The sequence below is a fragment of the Erpetoichthys calabaricus genome, chromosome 1, assembly GCF_900747795.2.
Source record: "Erpetoichthys calabaricus chromosome 1, fErpCal1.3, whole genome shotgun sequence".
Classification (NCBI taxonomy): Eukaryota; Metazoa; Chordata; class Cladistia; order Polypteriformes; family Polypteridae; genus Erpetoichthys; species Erpetoichthys calabaricus.
In genome coordinates, this window is record NC_041394.2 from 20,898,147 (window position 1) to 20,904,146 (window position 6,000).

Consider the following 6,000-nt stretch of genomic DNA (forward strand, 5'->3'; position numbering starts at 1 on the left):
TCTTTCCAAAAAATCATATCATGATCCTTTTAACACAAAATCGTGATCCACAATCTGAATTGCAAACTATCTTTTCAATGTGGCAGACACTTATGAGAATATCCAGACTCAGACTCATCAAGACCTAAGTAACACTTTATTTTAAATATCAAACAAAGTTGAACTCAATTGTTCTCTCGTTTGTTAGCTAAGCGGAGTTAAGGAACACGCCCCGAAGCTGGTGAGTGAGTGAGGAAGGCCCCTCTCCTTGGTCCGCTGCGTGTTTCTCAAATTCGTGCAAATAAATTGGCACCGTAAGCGAACTGTGATACAAAGCGAGATGAGAAAAGTCGCAGAATCAACCGGAATGTTCAAGCAAATTATAGAAAAAACCCGATCTAAATCCGTGAAGTAGTTCTCTCGTGGAAAGTGGACAGACAGACAGACAGAGAGTCATTGGATTTTAGATATTATATATTAGTAAACCTTCAAAATAATGTGCAGTTAAAGTCTCAACAGCATTCTCAGCATTTCTGGAACTCAGTAGTAGAGCCAGATAACTATAAGAATCTTCACCAAGCAGCTCTGAAAATGTCTGCTTTGTTTGGGTCTCCATACCCCTGTGAGTTAGACATGAATGTCATGAAATCAAAGTTCAGAACAAGACTGAGAGACGAACATTGAAATGACTCCAGAAGAGTGAACCTCAGTGGCTCCACTCCACCACACACCTGCCCCTCTTGTTGACTCCATGCAGTGTCAGTCATCTCACTAACTAAAAAACACATCACACATGGAACTGGACCTGTGAATAAAGTGACACAGTGACATGTGACAAAATGACAAATGAATAAGTCATATCTGTGGATTTATAATTGCATTATTTTATTTTGACAGCATTCTTGTATTAATTCAATAGTGTGAGATACACTAGAAACAGACATACAGAATGCACTTGTAGGTGAACTAAATATTTTTTGTGACGTTTTAATGCAAAATTTGAGCTCTGGACACCAACATTTTGTAAATGTTAAGGCAAAACAAGCTTATTCAGATTGTTTGGATTGAAATAAGTTATGAGAATAAACGATAGAAAACATGAGGAGCTCTCGGCCATTTTCATTTTGTAAAAGTAGCTCTCAGGGGAAAAAAGCTTGGAGACCCCTGATGTAGCATAATATATTACAGGATAGGATAGTGAAGTATAGGATAGCATAGTTTATAATAGGGTGAGAAAGGATAGGATAGTATAGAAAAGGACAAGATAATTATGTATAGTATAGTACAGTATAGCATAGTATAGGAGAGGATAGGACAGGATAGTGAAATATAGTATAGGATAGCATAGCATTGCACAGGATAGGATGGGATAGGGTAGCACAGGACAGGACAGGACAATAATGTATTGTATAATATAGTATAGTACAGTACCTTATAGTATAGTACAGTATAACAGAGCATAGAACAATATAGGAGAGGATAGGATAATGATACATAGTATAGTAAAGTATGTATAATATAGTACGGTATGGTATAGGATAGGATTAGACAGTATAGGATAGTGAGATATACTGTAGGATAGGATAGTGTAGTATAGTAAAGTATAGTATAGTTTTTCCTTGTCTTGTTAGACTGTCCGTGTATTATTTGTGTATATGCTGCACTGCAGTCCTGAGGAATGTAATTCTGTGCCACCGTATGCCATGACACAGTGTATGTAAGGTGTGCCAAAGCCATTTGACTTGACTTGATATCATGATAGAACAATGTGGGCCCCTAGCAGCACAGAGTGTGTGGTACACTAAAGTTGCCAGCTGTGTGTGACCCCAGCGGAGTGGCCTCTATTTGTAAAGCACCTTGAGGTGGCCCTTGTGAAGGGACGGTGCCTTCTAAAACAGTAATGGCTGACGCCAGCCACCAACAGGCACTTGTGTGTTCGCCTAGTGGCCGCCGTCTCTCCCCACAACTGCAAGCTGAACAGGGCGCTCCAGTGGAGCTTCTCCCACGACAAAGCATAAATTATCACAAATTGAGTCGATCAGCAGACGGCTGGCCAGCCTTCCCGCTCCGTCGTCTCTTTGTTTCGGCACAGGTGCTTCTCCCAACCTCCTTTTTAAAAAAAAAACACTTGCAGTTTTTCTGGAAAAAAAAATTAATTGGTGAATAAAAAGAAAGTGTGTGTTTTTTTTTTCCTAAGGAGTTCTTTGCCAATTAATTTTACAAGCTGATAGGCCTGAATTTTTTTAAAGCTGCAGATTTGCGAGCAGATGCACATAACAACACATTCCTTCAAATTTTCTCATTGCGAAGCCATCTTTTATCTTTCCTGCTTTTATTCCAGGAGCCTTTAATTAAAAATGCTGTGTCTCTGTTTTCTTTTTTTTTCCTCTTCCTATTTTAGACATTGTTTTACAGTTGGCTTTGTAAAGAGATGTCACTGGGCTGAGGGGGTGCTGGGTAGAGTGGCCACAGCCAGCCGTGTGTTGCCAGTCCAAGCCCTGTGCTGGCAGCTTGGCGAGTGTGAAGCAGCCTTTCACCCAGAGCCACCTAATAGCCAATTATCCCTGTTAATCCACAGCTGGCACTCCAAAGCCTTCCCGCTTGCACAAGCCTAGTGAAACAAAGGAGGAGGAGGAGGTGAGATGCCAGTGGCCTGCACTCACGGGGACACTAGAGGCATGGCTTCCTCACCCGATAATCTACATTTGTTCCGTTAATCTGCAGCAACCCTTAAGCCGCTTTCAACTGCAATTAGACAGGGTCAGGAGGGTCCATGGCATTTTAATACACACTCAGTTCTGATGGTGCAGCAGTAATATTTTCTCTTAACAACTGATAATAAAATTCTTGGACAAAATAAAGGAAACACCTAACAGTATATTAATATCAAGGAGATAATGAGGAGCAGGGCCACTCTTTGCCCTCAGGACTGCTTCAGCCTTCACTGGATTGCTGTCATACATGTCCTGGACTTAGTCCAGTGGGACGGCACAATGACCTACAAGAAGAAAGGCCTCCAGTTCTTTGAGGGATGAAGGAGGTGCAAATCCACTCCACAATCTGTGCTCATAAGTGATGTTTCAATCTGGGTCTGGGGCAACCATTGAATTTGTTTGAATATACCCGTGGCAAATGAAATTAACACTTAGAGATACATCCAATGGCATCTGAAGGTCTCTGGATTCCTTCATCTCCAAAACATAGCCAAGCTCCGTCCCTACCTCTCCCTTTGTGATGCTGAGAAGCTGGTTCATGCCTTTGTCTCCCCCAGGCTGGACTATTGTAATGCACTCCACATCAGGATCCCCAGCAAGAACCTTCAAATGCTACAACAAATCCAAAATAGTGCTGCAAGAATCCTGCTGAGGGTGCGGAAATATGAACATATCTCACCAATCCTTCGGTCACTTCATTGGCTCCCTATCCACCTCCGCATTGAATACAAACTCTGTCTGCTCACTCATCAGTGTATTCATGGAAATGCTCCACAATATCTTAAGGAACTTCTTATATTACAATCCCCTACAAGAAACCTTCAAATACCTACCGCCTTCGCCTCCCTGTGACCAAACTTCATACAATGGGTGACCGAGCCTTTGCAGTCGCTGCTCCACTGCTCTGGAATGGCCTACCAGAGAGCCTAAGATCACAGCAGATTGTGGGCTGTTTTAAAAAACAGTTAAAAGACTTTTATATTTAGGAAAGCTTATTAACAAAAATGCTAAAATTATTGTCTGTGTTTTTATCTTACTTTGCCTTTGTTTAAACTATTTATGTAGCACTTTGAGATTTACTGCTAATGTAAAGTGCCCTATACATAAAATCGATTCATTTTCCAACCCGCTGAATCCGAACACAGGGTCACGGGGGTCTGCTGGAGCCAATCCCAGCCAACACAGGGCACAAGGCAGGAACCAGTCCCGGGCAGGGTGCCAACCCACCGCAGCTATACATAAAATGCATTCTTATTATTATTATTATTATTATTATCTTGATATGAATTACAGGTATCTGAATATACATCTCTTTTGAGACCTTTTAAGATCTCTCAAATGGATTTCAAGGTACCTATATGAAAATGAGTTCCAGTACATTTTGAATTATCACAAGTACGATTGTGAGATATTTTAAAACAAGTTGGGAGGAATCTGAAATGCAATTCAAGATATCTTTTCCTCTAAAACTGACTGTGTATTTAGTGGGACTTCTTGTCTGTTTTCAGATACCTTGAAATGCATTTGAGAAATCTCAAAATGAGCAGGAGGTTATTCTGAGACATCTCAAAATGCACTCATAAAAAATGAAGGTGCCAGCGCGGTTCTTCAGAGTGATGCCATAGCGGAACCATTTTTGGCTCCCAAAGGACTTATCCACATGAAGGTTCCAGAAAGAAATTTTTATTTATTTAGATCCGGAACAGGCTCCATACAGTAGATAACCATAAAGAGATGGAAACTGATTTGTGAAATACCAATGGCTCAAGATTTTAAAAAGACTCTTGCTGCATATGTCAAGTAACACGGGATATAGTTCAAGTTTTCTTAATCTAAGTCCTGCTAGGTAGCCTGCCATACATATAAAGATTTCAGTGTGTTTCTACTGTGATGGATGGCCGGGATACCCAAAGGATGGAAGGATGGGGGACGGCAGCTTCTTTGGGACAATGCCTCCCCCAAGACACTAGATGGCGGCTCCCCTGCAGCATAGCAGCGCCCCGGATTCCCGCAGGGCACCATGGGATCTGGAGTTCGGCTTCACAGCCCTGCTGGGTACAGTGGATGCCGCTAGGAGACGCTGCAAGGAGACCGTGGAGTTTCTACTTTCTGGATAGCCCGGAAAGTACTCCAAAGTGACGGGGACGGAAGTGCAGGCTGAAGAAAATACAAGTCTCCATCTGACCTTGAAGTGCTGGCAAGTCACAGGGACGGTTGGACAGAAGCACTTCCAGGTCAAGGACTATATAAAGGACAGCTGTAAACCCAGCAAGCGAGCTGGAGTTGGGAGGTAGAAGACAGATCTTGCTGGGAGGTGTGGAAGAGAGAAATGCTAATTACCGTATATACTCGTGTATAAGTCGGGTCTTGAAACCTGAAAAATCGATCATAAAATCAGACCCCGACTTATATGCCCAATCAAAAACACAACACTTTTTTTTTTTTACATCTTCTTCCCTCCTCCAATCTCCCATCAGTTTCTCAGATGCATCGAATTTTGTTGCAGCAGCACAGTTACCAATTTCTTTTGCTACTTCAGCGAAGTTTAATATCAAACCAGCTTCATATTTTCTTCTGATTGAACGCTCCATCATAGATAACGGATGCTCTTACGATAAAGGTGTATGAGGGTGTGAGATACAAAAATACAAATCAGTGCAAACGTCGTGTCGGAATAGTTTGGATATCACAGTGTGATCACGTAGGCACAATACATAGAGATAAAAAGGCCGTGTGCTCCGTGGTTACTCTCTCAGGTGAGCGTCAGCATAACATAATCTCCTGGACCAATAGCGTGAGTTTTCTGCATTCGACTTATATGACCGACATTATAAAATATCAGAAATTATACAATAAAATCAAGTCCCGACTTATCCGCGGGAAAACTTATCTGCAAGTATATACAGTAATTATTGTACTTATTATTGTGATTATTATTACTTGCCTGTGTATGGTGGCTGGGGTGCTTTATTACAGAAAAGAAAAGGAATTAAAATACCTTTTAGTAATTTTACCAGGTGTCCTGGACGTCTGTCTGTTGGCTTAGAGGAGCAACAGTGCCCTCTAGTGTCACACTGCATATTAGAAAGTTTTTCAAAGCACAAAGAACTAACTTCATATGCAAAGGACCCGTCCCAGAATGAAATGGTGCTTGGCCAAGCAATAATCTAACGAGGAACCATACAACTCAGGAAAGAACCACAAAGTGCCTAAGAGTGAGGCCTGGATGTAATTTGAAGATATCACAATGAAGATACAGTAGCTTAAAATGCATTTCAGATACTTTCAGATTGATTCCAGTTTCAGA

General features: G+C 41.5%; 1 protein-coding gene across 2 annotated transcripts in view; it reads right to left on the reverse strand.

Annotated features, from left to right (window-relative positions):
- The window catches only part of dpf1 (double PHD fingers 1), a 412,154-nt gene that overhangs the window by 72,313 nt on the left and 333,841 nt on the right, over positions 1 to 6,000 (reverse strand). The gene's annotated exons all lie outside the window — the stretch shown is intronic.